Here is a 20,297-nt window from a genome sequence, read left to right on the forward strand (position 1 = left end):
CTCTGTACCAATTAAGAAGTCATGCCACTAAAAAAATGGCTAAAATGCATACAGCAACTTAAAAAAAAAAACTTGACAACATAGCCAATTCTTCTCTATCCTGTATATTTCACAAAGGCATATGCAATACTTACATTCTTAATTTAGTTTACAGAATGGAACCAAAATGTATAAATGTTATGTTTGCTAAAACTTCACGATGTATATTTGGTCTTTGTACATTTTGCCTGACTTACCTTAAATTTAAAATATTTTTTGCTATATAACCTTAACAGTTATTAAGCAGTGTTTTCTTTTTGGGTATGTATTGTTTCTGGATATCAAGATGTTAAATATATTTCTTGCTATTGTGATATGACAAGAGACTTAACTTATCTTGCTGTGTCTTCCAATGTACACGCTGTATATAAGGATAAATGTGATGCTGCTGGAGACCAGAATAAATGGAACTAGAGTAGTGTATTGTATTTAGTCTGTATTGATCATGGATGCTCTCCTTAATAGCCATATGCAATAAAATACATTATTTATGAAAGGAGTAAAGTATTTGTGTGCTTGTTGTCTCTAGGGGTGGAGTGTTTTTTCTGGTTGTTTACATAAAATCAGTTTATTCTCTCTTTTAAACGGAAGCACACATTCTCTGAATAACTGCTTTGCACATACTTACCTGCTTTCCTTTTAACACATGTAACACTCCTGAAAAAAATCGTGAAATCATTTAAAATCTTGTTTAAGAATAAAAAGATCAGTATTATAAAGGTAAAGTTTGTACATTTGAGGAAATAACTAGGAGCAGGATTTGGTCTTAATTTTTAATTCCAGTTTTAAAAGTGAGTGGAAGACTGTGGGAGTCCTTCTGGCAGCCTGTTTAGTGGGAACAGACTTGCCACATATGTGCTGTGTAGTCACTGACACTGGTACAAGGTGAACGGGAACATAGTACTCTGTGTAGGTGTCTTCATCTGCCAGCTTGGGTGCAGGAGCTCTGGGGTGCAGTCACAGACACCACGGGGTCACCGTAGCCTGATCTGCTCCTGGTCAGTCAGACTGTCCCTTATACATGTGTAAATGACCCTTTTTCAATGTTCCTTGCACCCAAGTAAATGACCTGTGTGAGAATCACTGACTTCTGACAGGGATTGTGGTCATGAGGTGCATGGGATAAGAACTGTAGGTTCCTAAAAAGCTTGATGTCCTATTTCACAGCAGAATCTTGCTGAGATCTCCTTTACTTAAGCTGAGGAGTGTCTGAGATGCTTCTTTGCTGATCGCATGCAAGGCCTGCTGGTGCAGGAGGAGACATGATCTCTCTGTGTACCACATTTAAAGTAATTTGGAGTGAAATCCTGTCTTGGGACATGTATTTTATATCCTGGCCACATCTACCACTAAGTGGGCTGTTAATTTCATGGTTACCTTATGTTTTGAGGATGGTTGACGGACCATACTTACACAACTTTGTCTTAAAAAGGACAAAACCTGGCTCACTGGGGCAATCTCAGGTTCCTTCTCTGAAAGTGGCTTGAATGGAAAAGAGCAGTTCTGTCTGTTGCTGCAGTCAGATAATCCTATGGCTGCTGGAGTGTCCATATAAGCCACAGAGTGCAGACATAAGTCAGAGATAATGTATATGCTGCCCAAAAGAGAACGTTCGGTTCCTTCTCTCATCTGTCCTGACTGTCTTAGCTGCAGGCTTAGCTAAGAGAGACAAAATGGGGCATTGTGGATCTTATGATGCCTGAGTCCTTGAAGAGAAAGAGCAATTGCTTTAGTCTTTGAAATTGCTCTAGAGAAATAAAACCATCCAAAAGTACCTTCTTTTCTGCTATCAACAGGGTATGTGAGTGGTACCTTATGATACCATAGAAGAAGAATGTGTTTGATAAGACATCTGGAAATCCAGTGTCAGATTCTCTGGTGCATTCAATTTCTGGTAATCAGAGCATAAAGGAAACCTTTGGATACTTAGCCCACCCACAGCACAGTTTGGTGTTTGCTGCTTCCAAACAGAGCAACATTTGCAGTGACCCGAGAGTAGTGCTGTTAAGTCCTTGTCCTGTGACTATCCTTCTAAAGGACCTCAATGCAGTCCATGGCTTCCAGCCTCCATGGGAACCTTGGTTTACTTTTTGTGGTATGGGGTTCAGGGAAAGGTTGACCCATGTCCAGGTGTCACCCCAGCATGGAATGAGGTTACCTTGAGCACTTACCTGTGCCCTGGAGCTAAGAAGCATTCCCAAATTCTCCAGTTCAGAGTGGCCCTGGAGACCACTATAAAAGGCATCATCTTTCAATAGCCTTTAAATAATAATCATGGGACAAGCAAATTGTCTTCTTCAACATCTATTCCTACTGTTCAACTTGCTTTCTGTTATCAAAGAGGATGGGAAGAATAAAGGGTTCAGGCCTTTTCTACGCTAATTTTGAACTCATTTTTTGAGAATTATGAGCAAGGAAATGTAACTTGGAGTCTGCTCTTGGGAGAGCTGTTGCTGAATAGTGCAAAGGGAATAGATTTGGCCAGAGATGCAAGCCTTTATGCTGTGGGAGGCAAATCACCTACCAAATCTTTCAGTATATTACTACTGCTTCAGTCATTCCCAGGTGACTTATCCACCTTGAGGAACTTCAGCCAGCTCTTGCAGAGACATCAAGATGCATTGCAAGACTCACCTGACTTGCACCTGGCTTCTCCTGGGGGACAAGAGTCTCTGAAAGGGTCTGCAAACAGATATTAATGAATGGGAATTTTGCTTTTTTAGGAACCCTAAATATTTAACTTATAGTTGAGGATAGATATTTCTTATTTAAGGGTATGATTTGTGACATTTAGTGGGAATCTGACTTCTGAAAACAGGACTTCTCTGAAGAATCTCGATGGCCTACCAAAATAATAGGGACAGAAAATGTCACCATTCACTTTTGACGCTATAGATCCCTTAGCTTTTAAAAATCTGTATTTGTTATTGTGGTGTATGCAACCTATATGTCAGACTAAACATATGTTTTACAATGTGCAAGCTAGGGATGGGGAAACTATGGCCTGTGGGATGGATATGACACATGACATTGCTTCATATGAGCCATGGCTTCCTGGTTTTTTTTGTATTATTAGGCAAAATAATGTCATATGTTGAACATCTGGCTGACAAAAGTTATTGAAAAGTCTACTTGATCCTCAGTGTTTCTTTACAGAGCCTCTTTGCATCTTCTCTTTCCCCCTCTGCTTAAAGTGAGTAATAAACTGAATCGTAAAAATGCATCAGTAAGTGGTAAACTGAAGGTATGTCTGGAAGGTGAGGAGCACTACTGCCAAAATACTAGCTCTTACACAAGGAAGAGGATATAACCATCAGGCTATGTTTACATATTGTAAATGGAGGAGACAGAAGATAGAATTAGACACACCTTGAAACATCCATTAATACAAATAGGAGGAGGGTTTAGGTAAAGGAACAGGATTCCTTTTCTGGGAAACATGCTTGCTGCAGATGGACTAGTCAAATTGAACTCCCACATTTGACAGGAATTAAACATTAATACATTGTTCTGTCTCAACCTTTGAAATTTCTGCTACTTCTCCTAAAAATAGTTTTCCTTCTCATTAAATAAGGATCCTGTCTGAAAATGTGGGTGTACCCAACAATGCAGTTACTACTTCCCCATTCATTCATTAGTCTGAGTAGGCTGTATTGCAGAGGTGAACATGCAGGCCTTGCATTCTACCTCAGATAAACTCCAATGTGGAAATTTTGCCCAAGCAAAAGGATCCAGACTTGCAGTATGACTTAGATTTTCCCCAAAGAAGTGAAGTGTACCCTTAACTCAAAATACTACATCAAATGATGAAACTTGTATATAAAGGGATGAATGTACTACATCTCCACTAGAATATTTTTGTGTGAAAAGTCTGACCTTAAAACGATAGAGTTAACATATACTCCTAAGTCCTTTAAAAAAGCTTCCTTTCACCCAGGCATAATGGCTTTTTGGACAAATTTGTATACCAAATGACTATGAAAGGTCTTCCAGGTGTCCCCTATGAGGTCTGCAAGGCAAAGTCTAAATTTGTGATGCTACAATACATTAAGACCCTATTTGACAGAGCAGTTATTCCTGGAAAAAAGTGATAATTTCTTTAACATCGGCCCTTAACTGGCAATTGACCTGGTTTAGATGCAGATATTGAAGAAAAAGGAACTGGTGAGACTGGTGACTCTCAATTAAAACTCAGATCATGTGCTCAGGAGTGCTCTTATTCAACTGCAGATGAAACTCCTTAGTCAACATGATGAATAAAAAAAACCACAGCAACACCATGATCAACTTCTCTGACAGCTGTAGGCAGTATCATTTCGTATCGGGAGATGCGAATGCTTTCTATGTATCAGGATAGGAACCGTCCTGTGTCCACGCGGGACTCCCACCACTCCTCGGACATTCGAGGTGAAGCTGGTTGGTGCGGCAAAGCAGCCTGTTCTCATCAAACCTTTCAGGCAAGTATTGTCGTCCTGCAAAAGGACCAGAAAGTGCGGGGGGTGGTGTATTATGCCATTGCTTCAGCTGTGTGATAAACCTAGGTGAAGCCGTCAGGATGCACGTGAATGCATATATACTTAAACAAGCTACGAAGACAGAGGAGGAATAACAGATACAGCCACTACACCACCGTATCCGTCATTTTACTTAATCTAAGCTGGAGGTAACTGTGAGGTGTTTACCCCTTCCCTACGGAGCAGAGATTGCCTCAAATTGTCTCACACTTGCAGTGGGATCAGGGTATAAACACAGAGACTGGTAAGTGAGTTCACACCGCGCTTGCCCTTAGGAGGGTCACCCGGATCACTGACAGTGCACCCACCCGCTGCCCTTTCTCTGCTGCCAAGCTGCAGGCTAAATATCACAAGCTGTTGGACGAAGATAAACGCTGGGGCACCGGTCTCAGCAGCCGCAGATTAGGAATATGCCACCATTGCATTCATGGTGATTTACTGCAACAGAAGCTCTGACTCAGAGCTGTTTGGGAGTTTGTTTATATGTTTTTGATATATTGTTTTTTAAACCTTATGTCCTCTGAAGGCTTTTCTGTGTTGTGGTATAAGATTGCCTTTGAGCGGTACCTCAAGAAATGTAATTATAGTCAATTATTTATCATGTCTATCAAGCTCTTCCATATAAATATCTTGATTCTTAAGTGGGATACAGAAATAGCTTCTTTTTTTTTTTTTTCCCTAGAATGCCAAACCTCACAATGACTGCCCATTTTCTCAAGGCTAAACTGCTTTTAAATGACAGGTTTTTTGTTCCTATTCAATGTGTCAGTGCAAGCAGAGAGGAATTTCCTTGGCTAGTTTGTGCCTTTAGCTGATGAATCAATAAAGCAATCCAATATTAATTTCAGCTGCAGATAAATGAATGTTTCTCTAAGGGTTTCAGAAGAGTAAAGGTTAGAAGTTAATCTTATTTATCTAAAGAACAAATATTGAAGTGTTTCTACTTTGAGTAGAGTCTTTTCTTAGTAGCAGACTCAACAAAAGAGGAATAATATTTTCCTTCTCTGCATTTGATGCAGCATGATTAATATTCCAGTGTTGGATTCTATATTATTTTAATTAAATAATGGTTCTACTATTTAATAGGAAATACTTGGACAATATAAACATTTCATTATTTTATTGACTTTGTCTGTATTTCTCAGAAGGTAACAGACCCCTTTTCTATTCTAAAGGAATAAAGAAAATGTTTGTACTGTGTGTGCTGGTCATGGTCAGAAGAACCTCAATGATGTTTGGACTTTAGACTCTCCATCCATTGAACTGCCTGCCCTGCTACAAACTATAGGCTCCAGCAATTCTGCCATTTTACACTGTGATTGTCCTCAGTTTGATGTGTAAAGCAGCAACGCAGCTTCTCAGTGCGTGAGGTGCACTATCGTTCTGTGGGTGAAGTTCTCCCATGCTGTTCAGCGAAACGGTCCGGTTCTCCTCTTCTGCAGAAGCAGCACTCCATTTTTATCAATAGATGCTGTGGTAAAGGCCTAATTATGCTTGTTACCACATAAGAAGTTTCACATTTTTTGTGCATTTGACTACAACTTGATAGATGTCAGTGCACCAATTGACATGTATTTGGAGGATGTTGTTTGTTTGTTTGTTTGTTGACTATTTTACTTGTCGTCTGGCACAGAAGATCCACAAGGTGAAACCTTAGTGTTCCTTGAATGAAAACACAAATTTCAAATGGACCTCCAACTTATGTCAGCCACCAAAGACTTTGCCTTCCTGCCTAAGAGCTTGAACCGCTGGCTGCGCGCCTCTCTTAGCGCATTCATTAAAATCGTCACATTAATCCGTGTGACTGAGACATAGTGAAGGCGAGGGCTCTGCAAAGCTCTCCTTGAACCCCTGCCTCACTACAAGTGAGACTTTTTGTATTTCCTTTTGCGTTTCAGGTTTTTCAGGAGCCTTTCCAAAGAAGAAATAAAAGCCTCCAGCTATAACACAGAGTGATGTGCATCATCATACAGGAAACCCTGTAGCCTTTATGGTGGTGGGTACAGAAGCAGCGTAGAAATGGACGCCGGCCTCCCCTGCGGCCTCTGGGATGGGGAGAGCTAATGGGATGGATACATCATCTGCCGGGCTCTGCTCAAGCTGCTCCCGCTCCAACTAGCCGCACCAGTGGGAAATGTCACAAAACATCAAACTCAGCCTCAGCCCATTTTTTGCGCCATTGCGCTCTCCCCATTGAGAGGGCAAGCGTGGGCCCCTCGAGGTATTTTAGTGCCTTCCTCAGAGGCAGCTGCTGGAGGAACCAGGCCCCTGGCAGCCACCCCAGGCCACGCCGCATGCACGGCTTCCCTGCTGCACCGAGGTGGGCGGCTCGCCCCTCTGCTCGCTCCTCCGCTCTGTGTGTGTGTGGCACAGCCATCGCTGGGATTGTGTCTGCCTCATTTACAGCACTAAAGGGGCTTTATCAGCTGCTTTCTGGGATCCTCTGCTTGATTTCGATGCATGCCTCCTTGGCGGGAAGCCAGCATTTTGTTTACCTCTTGAAAGAAGATTCATTAGTATGTTTTTCCTGTTCTAGTTTATTTGTGTGTCATTCACCCTGCGTAAGCAATTTTGCTTTCCCAGTCCTTTTTTGTTGTTGTTGTTGTTGTTGGCTGGGGAATGGGGGAGGTTTGTTTTTATCATTGATATATTGGTGAGTTAAGTCATTGTTTGCAAAATGAACCACATACTGTTTGTGGTTTAAGAATTTTTTGCCTTTTTTTTAAAGTTTTTAAGCCAAGTTTTGCTAACAGTTGTCATCAGCCCAACTGAAGTCAACAGAATTGCTCAGTTATGACTGAGCATCGTATTAAGCCCCACTGTAATTTTCTCTTAAGCCTTGTTTAAACGGGTGTATTTATGTGATAGATCCACCACAGCTAGCACCAACAGCCCCACAAAAGGACTAGATGCAGTGCAAATGTTAGCAAATGAAGCCCTCTGTTTCTAAACTGCCAGGATAAGATATCCTGAGAAATTTAAAAGAAACAAAGCTGAAGCTCTTGGTCTGCATTAATATTACACTGCTGCCAAAAGCAGAGGTGCCATTTTAGTAAAGAAATCAGATTTAGGTTTTGAAAGTAACTTTCACAACTTTCACTGTGCTATCCCACAGAGGGTGTAAGTAGCACCAAATGGATTTTCAGGCTCTCCGTGACCACTTTGTATATTCAGGAGGGGCTGAAATGAGAAGATGCTAATGAGTGACTCTGCTCACAGTGCAGGTAGAGTTGTTGCTTTCAGGGAAGGGAGCAGTGGCCAGGGCAGCGTGGCAGGCAGCGAGCTGTAACCTGTCACTGCCTGGACTTGGAGAGCCCCTCAGGTGGAGAGAAATCAAGGAGGCCAGATGCCCAACATATTGCAGGTGTTTACAATGGCCCTCACGTGGTTGTTTAAGCATAGGGGTTCTTAGAAAGCAAAAAGCATAGCATGTGGTTTTCCATTCCTCCATCCTGGAGCTTAATTTTGTCCTACAAACTGTCATTTTGGGATGAAATTATTTTAATCAACTTAATCAAATGCATTCAAGGTCATATTGAGAGAAGGAACTAATGAATACATTCTGGAAGAAAGACACTTTGCCTTCAGTGCCACAGTGTTGGGGAAGGACTGAGATCAGTTTCCACTTCCTATAAAGCCATAGCACTGAGGCTTAAAAGATTTATGTTTTTAAAAATCTCCTCATTTCAGGACAAGAAAAATGTGATTGATCAGCTCTTTTAAAGAAAGGAAGTCCTTGTCTAATTAACACCCCTATTTGCTTTCTTTTAAGGTAAAACATTAGGTGATGCTGTGTAATGATCTTTTGTTACATATTCTGTTTCCTTTCCTGATAGATCAGTGAGTCAGGGTCAGCAATGCAACAACATTTTCCACTGGTCCTGTGACCACAGCGAGGAGGATTCTGAAAGCCAGCTTCCATGTTCCCCCCTCAGAAGAGAGACACATTCCAAAAAAGTGTAAGATCTCTTTGTCATCCTGACTACCTATGTTTCAAGTTTAAAACCTGTTTCCTTGGTAACTAGACTTGCTAGGCTAGTCTGCTCACACCGTGTGTGCAGAGGCCACCACATACCGTCCAAAGCTTATTAAGTAATATAGCAAAAACATTTAATGCATTTGATTTTTGTACTAATTTTAAAGGCCTCCTGAGAGACAAAAGATGAACTTTCTCTGCTACTTGCCTCACCTTGTAAAAAGCATTCTCCTGTGATGCTGGAAGGTATCGTGACAGGGGATGGCGACAGTCCCTTCATGAGAGGAAAGTTGCTCTTCTGCTCGACTCGCCTCTCCATTGCAATTTCTTCCTGGATTCCTCCCAAGTGTGGTCAGCTGCAACACTGCTTTATTGCACGCTTTCTGTTTACGAATGCTGCTGTAACAGAAGACGTTCAAAACTGGCTATCTGCAGCATATCTCTGTGCTGTCGTCACATAGCTGTGTAAGGGGCAGCTACTTGGATATTCCTGACTGGCAGTTTGACTCTCCACACCCAGACAATGTACATTCATAGTGTCTTGGTTGCCTGCCACCCAGCCCATCTGTTGGGTTGACTCTTTTCCCTGCTTAAAAGTCAGTCAGACAGGGGTGTAGGTGCCAAGAAAATGTGAATTGAGAAGGGGAGTCTACATAACACTGCTGGCAGACTATCTTCGGCAAGAGCCTCCTCCTTTGTGGCAGCCATCACTGCCAGATGCCTCCCTACAGTAGGTTACAACTGCTGACATTTGTGTACCAAGAAAAGGATTTATGAAGCGGAGAGAAGGAGGGAAGAGTTTTCGGGGTAGCCTTGGCAACTTGCTAGGCAAGCTGTGCTGCTGCAGGTACTCGGCTCACAGCACAACTGAGAGACGCGAGGAGCTTGCAGGGTCTTAAAAAGTTACTCAGTAGGAAGGAGAGCACATTGTCAGTGCACTAGGGTGAACCTGAGGGAGCCCATTAGACTTGAGAAGAGAGCCGTTGACCCAACTGAGCTGGCTGCAAGAGGCAAGTAGAGGTATTTCTCCTCCTCTTCCATGTAGGAGATCTATACAGGATTGTTAGCCCTGTCTGGGGAGTGTTCCTGCATGCAGAGTGCAGATTCAAAGATAAGATCCCTAAAGACAGATCATCTCTCTCTTAGCCACATTTGGGTTGTGCAGTGAAGAGGATTAACTCATCTATGTGTAACCTTTATAATCCAAATCTGGAGCGTGTCAGGAACATGCATGCTTGCAATACTGTCCATAAATGTGTGTTTCACTTCAAGTCTGTCTGACTAGGATTAATTTATCTGTGAGACTAACTTGTGTATCTGTCTTCTTTGCTTGGACATCCCTTCATTTCTGCTGAATAGGCATTACTGCTGCTGCCTTTTACACCAGAGGAACAGGTAACCTGTTTCCATCATCATTATTATACCTGAATATAGGAGAGAAACACCTTCAGAGTTGGTCAGTGGAAATCTGCCATATCGGTGCCTATGGATCAGCAGTGCACTGCAAGCTAACTAGTATTTAATGGATAATTTTCTTTTCTACTCAAACTTAAAACATAAATAAACTTGTGGAGGCCAGTCTGAATTCTGGAATGTTTTAGATAATTCTTTATAAACTAAAGAAATCAATCATCTCAAACCAGGGAATAGCTGTGTGTGATCTGAGTTATTTTGTTATGTTTCCAGACTTTTTTTTGTTTGGTTGGTTGGAGGTTTTTTGTTATTAAAAAAAATTTGGCTTTCCTAGCCCCTCCGTGAAATGCAGTGTAGCACCAGGAGCCTGTAACCAGTGCAGAGATGCTATCTCTCTTCTCATGAACCTGGGGAAGGAGTTTGTGGAAGGCACTAAGAGCGAAGAATTGCCCAGTCTTCCTTTTGGGACTTGCTGCAGTGAAAAGATGAACTTTCAGGTACTGGGCAAGATTATTTTTGTGATCACCCAACTCCTCTTCCATTTCCTGTTATTTTCTCTTTCTGATGTTTTTTGTCCAATGTCTAATTCCAAGCAGAGAACCCCAGCTTCCACTAGCCTGGGGTAATGTACTGAAGTAGTAACGCGCCACAAGTGATGGCTGATGCTGCGCTGCCCTTTCCTTGATGGCTGCAAGTAGTGCTGAGGAATCTGGTGCTCAACATGTTGTCTCCGAGCCAAGAGTTAGGGACCACTGCCTGAGGGGACAAGAAGCAGATTTAGTGTGCCTACTTGTCAGTTAATAGTCACCCTTATGTTGTACAGTAACCACTCTACTTGCTCACTTCAAGGGAAAATAAAAAACATTTAGAAGATGGTAAAAATCCCAAACAATAGTAACAATTCTCCCCCCTCCCCTATTTTCAGAATAGGCAGCATGCTGCAGCCCTAAACATACATGATATAAAGTAATACTAAAATTATTAGGTGTTGATGCTTGCGTAGCCTTTGCAACAGCAGTCTGCTGCTCTGTGATGTGCTAGCCACATGGCCCGCCCTCAGTGCCTTTCTCCCCACCCTTGTCCCCTTTGGTCTTACATCTTGGAATCTGTAAGATGTATCCTGCCCTGTCCTCTGCCTCGTCAGCATTATGGAGATTGACTGGAAGTGGGTGCCCTTGCTTGTCTCCCAACCATGTCACCAGTCCACTCTCCAGGAGGATGTTGTGGGCAGCTAGGATGGGCCTTGGTGGGGACCAGGGCTGTAGGGACAGAGGGACTGGTGGGGGTAAGGTGGGCCATGTTTCCAGAAGAAGAACAGAAGGCCAGGTTGGAAAAGAGGAGTTCAGTAAGCCAGGGGCTGAGAGAGAGAAAGAAAGAGGTGTGGGGAGAAAGGAGAAGGAGATAGGAGGAAGAAGAAGAAGAAGAAGAGAAAGCACTGGAGATGTAAGTCTCATAGTGTTACTTCCCTGCACTCTCTACTCCGGTGTGAAGTCCCCCAGGAAAGTTACATTGTCTGGAAAACAGAAGTGTAAATGAGCAAAAACCAAACTCTTGTTCTCCCATGGAGATGCCTACAGCATGACATTTGGGAGCATCTGTATCACGAAAGATTCAAATGGCAATGTGTAAACCCAAGTGTATGGCCAGGGAGTTGGTTATCAACAGATCAGTCCACCCCAGGCAGAGGAAGGAGCACAGAAGAACAATCGATGTCATAGAGGAGATACTTAGTATTTAGTCTGACTAGTACTAGGAAATACGAAAGTTCTAAGAACTGCAAAAAGAGTCAAATACTCTCCTAGTGTTAATGCGCTGCAGTCCAGTGAACAAAGTTCCAGTCAATGAAAGCAGCCTTTTAAAATAGCATAGCCTAATGCCTCGCTCTTCTTCCGTGTACTCTACAGGGACTCTTGCCAGCAGCTGAACTGCTGCTTTTTGGTCCCAGAAAAATATTGCTCTTTTTTTTTTCCCCCCTTATTAAAGTCTACCCAGAACTTAGCTGAGAAAAACAAATATTTTTTTTTTATTTAAACTGTTTGTTAAAATTAGTTGAATTATTTTGGCATGTGTTTTTCACTAGGTCTTTTTCAACAGTGGTTCCGCTCTATCTATTGGGAGCCACAGACAATAGGAGAATTAAACCATCAGTTGTAACCCAGGTCCATTTCTCATTCTGTATTACACATTGTTATACCAATGATGTTTGTAAAATGCAGCCTTTTGAGTTCCAGATTTGGATATTCAGCATTAACACAGTTAAAACCATTTATAAACCTGGGTAGTATGTATGCTGCACACTCTCTGAATGTTCTGCGTATTTTCTTTGTGTAAGCTGTATGCAGTCACTTTAATAAATATCCTGTACAAGTAACATCCTCTTAACCATTTACAGCAAGGCACTGTGGAGGATGCACTTCCAAAACAGGTCAGCGAATTTGGAGGCTATGGCAAGAAAGGATGACTCTGACACTACAGAGTCATTCATAGCCAAGTTAAGCTAGCAGACACCACTGCTGCTGGAATAAGTCCTGCTTTCTCCTTGCCCCATGCATATTTCCCCCTCGACCCTACGCCATGCCATCCTTGGTCCCACTGCGAGGTTCCATGCAGCTGCACACCGTGCTGGGCAGGGGAACCCATCCAGGAGAAAGCTCTGCCGGGAAAAGGGGCTTGGCTAGCTCAAATGTGGGTCTGTTCCCTGCTCTGGTCCACTCCATTGACTCACACCTCCTGATGCCAGAACAAGGGAGAGGGCAATGTTGAGTCAGAAAAAAGTGAAGGCGATGGGAGAATGGGACTGCTTCTTTTGGCCTCAGTGCTGGACCAAAGTGTTTGTGGAACTAGAGTCTCTGAGTGCCAGCTCTGGATCTCTTGAATTAACGTAGTTAAACCGTGAATAAAATCTTATTCTGGCAGATAATTTTCTCTGGCCTTCGGTAAGCAACATCCATTGCTTATTCAGTCAGGTTCCTGGAATACAGGCAATAAATATATTTCTTTTTTATTGTTTTTGTGAAACTTTGTATAATAATGCTTGACTGCAGCAAGTCTTTTCCAGTCTGAGTCAGGCTCCATTTTCTTGCACTCCAAACTGAAATATTACAGACCAATACATATGTTTTGGCGCCTATTTTGGGACCTTCATTGTCCTAATTAATCGACAGTACCCTGCAGTGATGACTGCAGTGATGCAGTTGGGGTCTTGGGTATGTCCCAGCGTGAAGCCTATGGTACGATGTGCTTGTGTGCCTGTAGCGGGCAGGAGACAACTGGAGAGCATCAGGAATGACTGCCCTTCTGAAAGGTCCTCTGACTGCTGCCCTTCTCTGAGTGGTTCTTCCCATGGTCTTCCACTCCAAAAGGAAAAAGGTGGTTAATGTGAGGGTCCACAGATGGTTTTGTCAGGTACTTGGATTGTTATGATTCAGACACTCGCTGGCTTTATTAGTGGCTTTTATGTGTGGGCAAGCACAGCTTTTGCCCCACTCAGATAGACAAGAGCTGTTTGCACAACGCCTCTGAGTGAGGAGGTGACAGCCTGTGAGGCAAGGTCCAGGATGGCCAGTCCTCAGTGGAAGTATGTGCAGTTGGGTACAAAAATGGAAGTCTTCCAAATGTTGCACAATCGCTTACTCAGAAATCCAAAATAAAAAACCCAATCCAGATGCCCTACATCTAGGGGTGGACCATGGGTTTTACAGGCTGGATAAGGGCTTAAGAAAGTAACAAAGTAGTGAGTCCCTGTTCACAAGAGCACGGTGGCAGAGAGCCCCTAACAAAAACAGGCTGAGGGATGGGTAGGAGAGCAGCCCAGTGCAGACATGTCAGGTGCGTGGAGGGGATGTGTGAAGGCATTGCAAACAGTCTTGGATTTCTGATGACAGCTCTAGGTGGACTGCACAGTGATAGGAGACTGGTTTTGCCCTCTGGCTTTGTTCAATAAGACGAGTGCATGGATATCTTAATTGGAGGGAAACACTTTTATTGATATGCAAAATAGCAGCAGTAGGATAAAAACACAAATTCTCTTACAAACCACAGTCAATGTTAGGGTTGTGAAACATTGCAAATGTAGGTGTACCACTGAAACGCCATGAAATAAAAGTGCTTACCCATCTTTACAGCCATTTCCAGCCCTCTAAAAACCTCTTTCTATTTCTTTTCTTTTATGGAGTCACACATTCCCCCTGCTCCCCCCAATTCTTTGACCTTTTGTTTTACTATATTTGAGTTGGGAAACATCTCCTTTGATTGTCAGAGTGTTGCTTTCATTTGCAGTTCTACTTTGTTTTGCAAAATCATTCAGGAATTCTTCTTGATCCAAAGGCAATTGTTTGAAAGACTTTCAGTAAAGCCTGTAGGAAAAAAGATGTCCATTCTTCCGTTCTTCGTTTTCTCTTATCATTTTTCTTGTTCTCTCCTTGCCTTTGCTGATGACCATTAATTTGTCCATTTAGAATCCAAGGAAAAGCTTGCTTTTATATTTCCCAAAAAAGCCAGTGTTATTTTCTATCCTTTGCAAGATGCCACATGTGCAATTTACTTCCTGCCTCGAGGTCTGAAATCACCACAACAATGCCTTCTGCCATCAAGGTCTCAGAGGCTCCTCTGCAGCAAAACACTTGAACAAACACTTAAAGTTAAGCCTCTGCATAGCCTTATTGAAGGAGGTGGAGAAGTATGAATGTACCTTGAAATGCACGGAATTTTTGTATAAACATTCTGAAGATTTGCATTCAAAAGGGAAACGATTAAATTTTTCCACTGAAAGTTGCTTTTCACTTGAAATGGCTTTTCAGTTGATAGCAAAATTTCACATCATTTGACATTCCACAAGAACAAAAACAATAAACTCCTCAAAGCCAAACTTCCAACTGGAATCTATTTATTTTTTTTTTATTCTTGCAAAACATGAAAAATTAAGCAAATTGCAGCTGAACTCTTTTTATATCCCAGAAAAAAAAAATTACAACCACTAACCCCGGTTCTAACTAAAAAAATGATATGAAAATGAAGAAGAAAAAAAATCTATTGAATTTTTGTTTTCTTTTTGTTTTTCATACTTTGCAGTATATAAAAGAGCCTGAAAGGTGTGAAGATCAGATATGGTGACTTCTGACACAGAGTCCAATTGCCCATGTTCAGCGTGGTTTAGTTAGATATTCAAGTTTGTTCAGACTGTTCTTCTTTTCTTTGGAAGGACTGTTTGCAATGCCTGCTTTCTGGAACTGTAAATGACTGCATAAGCTTTAAAGTCCACCTGTGTTCTGGTTTTGTTTAGTGAGGGGGGGCCTAAGGTGATAACTTCTGTAGGAAACTGCTAGAAGTTTCTCCCCTTTGTTCAGTGGACTCGGCCAGGCCTAGGGCCGACCCACTGCTGGCCAAGGCCAAGCCAATTGGTAGCAGAATGTTTCGTGATAACACCTCTGTGATAACGTATTTAAGAAGGGGAAAACAAAAAAAAAAAAAGGAAGAGAAGATGTGAAGTCGCTGAGCAGGGTCAGAAATGGGGAGGCATGGGCCTTGTGGGCCTTGCAGGCCTCACCCTCTGGCCTCTTGCTGGGCAGCCAACTGGGCCCAACTCGGCCTGGCCTGGCTGCAAGAAGTGGAGAGGAGATGAGCTGGATGATGTGAAGAGATTCTGAGAGGAGTCTGCCAGCCTGTTGTGAAGAATTTTTCTTGTGAGAGGAACGGCTGCAGACGCCAAGGTCAGTGAAGAAGGAGGGGGAGGAGCAATGCGGCTCCCGGCCAAGATTCCCCTGCAGCCTGTGGTGACGACCATGGTGGAGCAGGTTGTCCCCCTGCAGCCCATGGAGGTCCACGGAGGGGCAGAGATTCACCTGCAGCTCATGGAGGACCCCACGCCGGAGCAGGTGGAGACCTGAAGGAGGCTGTGGCCTGTGGAGGGCCCGCTGGGACAGCTGTTCTGGAGGGACTGCACCCTGTGGAAGAGATGACCCACGCCGGAGCAGTTTCATGAAGGACTGTGGCCCATGGGAGGGACCCCACGATGGAGCAGGGGAGGAATGAGAGGAGTTCTTCCCCCGATGATGAAGCAGCGTGGTGAAACAACGTGTGATGAACTGACCGCAACCCCCATTCCCTCTTCCCCCCTGTGCTGCTTGGGACGGAGGGAAGGTAGTAGAGATAATGTTAAGCCCGGGAAGAGGGAGGGGTGGGGGGAGGTTATCTTGTTCCCTGTCTCATTATCCTGCTGTTTTTAGCAATAAATGAATAGTTTTCCCCAAGTCGAGCCTGTTTTGCCCATGACGGTAACTTTAAGGATTTCTCCCCATCCTTGTCTCAAACCTCAAGCCATTTTTCTTGTATTATCTCCCCCTATTCTCTCGGAGGGTGGGGGGAGTGAGAGAGAGACTGCATAGTCTGGTCCTGATCGGGGCTGAACTATGACAACCTGCAAATCTGTTCCTTTTACCTTAGCATAGCCAGATACATGTCAAGGATTACTGTACGTCCCTAGAGGTGTTTCCAGCATCATCATGCGGGCAAGGTGTCATGAAATCAGTTAAGAAGCCCAAGGACTGGAGCTGCCCACTGAAGAGCTGTAAATATTTGGATCAGACGAATGTACTCAGAAATAGATGAGTAACCTGTTTCTGACGCAGGGAACTCATCAGGAAGTCTTCACACAAAGAGTCTGAAAGATCAGGCTCAGTGTGATTTGGATTAAGACGTCACTATCTTGTCATCTGGGATGAAGTGTAGGATTTATAGAAACATCTTTCCCTTGCTCAGGATCAGCCAATTCAAACAACTTGTATAAGTGGTTTCCATGCTAGAGGACTGCGTATACATCTCCAGCACCTATTGCTGCATTTTGGTTCTGTACAAACAGTGGGCATAGTGGCTGCTTTGTTCATCTGACAACACAAAAAAACCCAGGCATTTTGGCCACAGAAGGAATATTCTCATGTAGCAGGATCCCCAGGTTTTGGGAAGTGCTGTTATGCTTACTCTGCCACATCCTTCCAGAGATGAGAAAGGAAAGAAAAGAGAAAGGGAAGAGATATTTAGTCCTTCTAGACTGGCTTTATGTGAGCCCTATAAAGACATCTTTTGGTGATGTCTAACTTAGTCATTGCAGCTCATTCTCTGCCTCTCTCAGCAACACAGGGGAAGGATCTGGCAGCCTCAGATAGCCAGGCTCTGAACTCTCTTGATATTAAATGCCAGAGCAACCATCACAGCTTCATTAGGCACCTCTAGTACGATGACTTGGAGAGTGCCTTTGAGACTGGGGACCTGGGATTGGGGGTTCATAATCAATAATTTGGAAACAGATTCTGGCCATCCTCGTCAACTGCATTGAGTTTCCTGACAGAAGATCAGGGTCCTTATTTCTCCTTTAAGAATGAAATGCTAAGTCCCATTCTTCAGCATTTTTTCTTTCCATATGCAAATATACAAATTCCTCCTTGTGTAACTCTGGTAGCCTGAATATTTTAAACAGATACCAACATAAGGAAGGACACAGCTCTTTATATCTTACTCATTTTACAATTCATATATGGCCCTGACAAGAATTTTTTTCTTTAAAATGTGGAGCCTGTGTATTAATGAACCTCATCTTGCCTACCTAGTTCAAGTCAGGTCTGATGAAAGCCACCTTTGATTTAATTTTTTGTTTGCATTAATTTGGTGTGGGTAGCTGACCTTTAGAATAAAAAGCTATGCTGGTGCAATGCAGCTAGAAGTATTAAACAAGTGTACTGACAGTTGAATCAAAAGTGACTGACTGGCCTGAGGTACACCTGTCACAGTAATGCTGCCAGGGGAACTTGGTGCCCATGTGTTCGGGTTTTTTTTTCCCCCTATAAATCTCAGTTATATAAATTTGCTAGGGAGATTTACATGTATAACTCTGGCTTCAGAGGCACCCTGCATGATATTTAAAGGAACTCTGGTTCTTTTTTTCTCTGGAATGCAGGATCAAGAGAGGGCTTATGCATTAAAAATGAAAAACTAAATCAAACAGCAGTTTACTTTATTCTTTAAAGTAAACAGAGCAAAGGCTATCAGTGTCAGCCACAGCAGCAGTCAGGTGCGTGCAGACCAAAGAAAAGAGTGAAGAAATTTTTCCTAACAGAGGCAGTTATGGAGACTTGTTTGCTTTTTCCAGGAAGAAAATGATCTTTTTAAAGGACACAGACTGAGCTTAATAATAATAATAATAATAATAATAATAATAATAGACCAGAAGACAGACTTGTTTGCAGTAAAACCATTGAACACTATCCAGCTTATGCCCCTGCTTGAAAAAGTGCTGAGCACCCCAAGTTCAAAGAGGACAGTAGAAAATCAGGATCAAGCCCAATGGCAGGATGAGGCAGTGCTTTAGGGAATGACTCCTAGATTTATCATTAACAAGCTGTAGGCAAGGAACTCCAGACCCATGTGCAATTTTGCCGATAGGTAAAGCTATTTTGCACAGTCATACTAAAGGATGCAGTAATTTGCTGGCCCTGCTGTTGTTTATCTTGTTTCTTTGTGGAAACAAAGCTTCCGTTTAATTTCTCAGGCTGCCTGGGTTCTGTCATCTGTTTTGGGTTTCTTAAACCAATGCTAAATTACTGTGTGTTTAACTAGTGTTTGCTCCATCAGGGGTTAACTCCAATGCAACACAGTACAAAAATGGAGCATGACAATGAAAAAAACCAGTCTCTTCTGTATGGCAAAAATCAGAAAGAACTGTATTTTCATATAATGGCAGGTATGTATCAGACAGGAATTTTAGTAACTTACCAATGATAACATCATATTATCAGTGAGAAGTCAGTGATTTCAAGCTGCTTACTCCTCTGTCCTACACAAGGCTGTTACTACTGCAAAAGAAAGAGTCTGGTCTATCCTTATTTTGAATCATGTAGGTAATGCAAAGGAGACAAAACCTGTCTGAACAGCAGCATTGCGGTGATTTCTGGCAACCGCATCCTGCTGTTTGCTCTTGCTTTGGAGCCTCTTGCAACAAATACTGTTGGCTTAAATGAAGGTTAGGAGGAGTTGAAGGCAATGCAGGTGGTATGCTGGGAAGTTTTGGAAAGAAGACGAGTCCCTGAAGGATGACTCAGTGTCATAAAATTACCTCTCAAATGAATTTAAAAATTATGTCAGGCACATCTACAGCTTTGTTGCATCCCCTGCTCTCAAGTCCAGCCTGACCAGGTTGGGGTGCAGCCTCTCATCTCCACTTGCTGAAGTGCCAGCAGTGTGAACACACACATCTGAAAATATCATCACACAGAGAAGTTTCCCTTAGTAATGACGCTCCATTTCTGTCTTTATAACAGGAAACCTGACTGAATGTGAATAATTTTTATTGATTACAATGGTTATCTTCTTATTAGTGCTGCTATTTTTTCAAAGAGTAATGGCAAATTTTCCTGAAACAGCTGAAATAAATGAGTAACTACTGTCCCTGAAGGAGGAGACCTTTTTTTCACCCTTTTCTTTCTTCATTTCTTTCTTTTCCTGCCCTGACTCTTTCCCACATATCATTTCTTTTCCCACTCATAAGCATAATTCCCTTCTCTTCCTCTTTAAGCTGACTCCCTTAGTTGGGAAAAAAAAAAAACCAACCAAACACAACAACCCTACTTAGTTTGTTTCACTGATTTTTAATATCATTGACATCCAGAGGGACCTGGACAAGCCAATAAGTGGGCCCATGCAAACCTCATGAGGTTCAATAACACCAAGTGCAAGGTCCTGCACCTAGGTCGGGGCAACCTCTGGTATCAGTACAGGCTGAGGGATGAAAGGATTGAGTGTAGCACTGCCAAGAAAGACTTGGGGGTACTGGTGGATGAAAAGCTGGACATGAGCCATCAATGTGCGCTTGCAGCCCAGAAGGCCAATCGTACCCTGGGCTGCATGAAAAGAAGCACAGCCAGCAGGTCGAGGGAGGTGATTCTGCCTCTCTACTCTACTCTGGTGAGACCCCCACCTGGAGTACTGCATCCAACTCTGGAGCCCTCAGCACAGGAAAGACATGGACCTCTTGGAGACGGTCCAGAGGAGGACCACAAAAATGGTCAGAGGGCTGGAGCACCTCTCCTATGAAGAAAGGCTGAGCGAGCTGGAGCTGTTCAGCCTGGAGAAGAGAAGGCTCCAGGGAGACCTTACAGCAGTCTTCCAGTACCTAAAGGGGGCAAGGAGAAATAAGAAGAAACTTTTTAGCAGGACCTGTTATGATAGGACAAGGGGTAATGGTTTTAAACTAAAAGAGGGAAGATTCAGTCTAGACATAAGGAAGAAGTTCTTTACAGTGAGGGTGATGGAACACTGAAACAGGTTGCCCAGAGAGATGGTGGATTCCCCATCCCTGGAAATATTCA

The sequence above is a fragment of the Chlamydotis macqueenii genome, chromosome 1, assembly GCF_036417535.1.
Source record: "Chlamydotis macqueenii isolate bChlMac1 chromosome 1, bChlMac1.mat, whole genome shotgun sequence".
Lineage (NCBI taxonomy): Eukaryota > Metazoa > Chordata > Aves > Otidiformes > Otididae > Chlamydotis > Chlamydotis macqueenii.